The sequence below is a fragment of the Halyomorpha halys genome, unplaced genomic scaffold (genome assembly GCF_000696795.3).
Source record: "Halyomorpha halys isolate HHAL.00 unplaced genomic scaffold, Hhal_1.1 Scaffold2203.1, whole genome shotgun sequence".
In the NCBI taxonomy this organism is placed as follows: domain Eukaryota; kingdom Metazoa; phylum Arthropoda; class Insecta; order Hemiptera; family Pentatomidae; genus Halyomorpha; species Halyomorpha halys.
This window is the reverse complement of record NW_027105564.1, coordinates 94,000-94,524: the sequence shown is the minus strand read 5'-3', so window position 1 is coordinate 94,524 and position 525 is coordinate 94,000.

The following is a 525-nucleotide window of genomic DNA, read 5'->3' as shown; positions in this document are numbered from 1 at the left end:
TAGTATGTAGTGTAGCTATTTTACTATACTATTTTTAGTGCTTCAAATGAAGAGCCAGAGGAAAGAACTAGGTTATTTTTTTTTAAATTGAACTGAATTCTTGAAATTGCAAAAATCTATATAAATAAAGTTGTATTTTCGTTTGTTATTAAGCAAGATCTCCAAACTTTTTTAATCATTTTTTTAACAATTGATTAAGGGGCATAGTCTAATACAAATGACACCCCTAAATATATACAATGTTATAAATAAAACAAAAAATGAAGATACATGATTCATAAATAAATAGATTAAAATAATGATTCTATATATATGCACTGTGCGACTTTTTTTTAGAGGGTCATTTGCGCACAATCATTGGGGAAATTTAAACCACTTTAAAGTGCAAAATCATTTGAGAATTCAATTTCCTGTAAAAAAAAAAAAAAGTCTTAAGTGGTGACAGATGTCAACGGAAAAATCACTATTATGGCTTTCAAGTGATCTCGGGCATCTAAAAGGCTTTTTTTTTATTTGTTGATATTT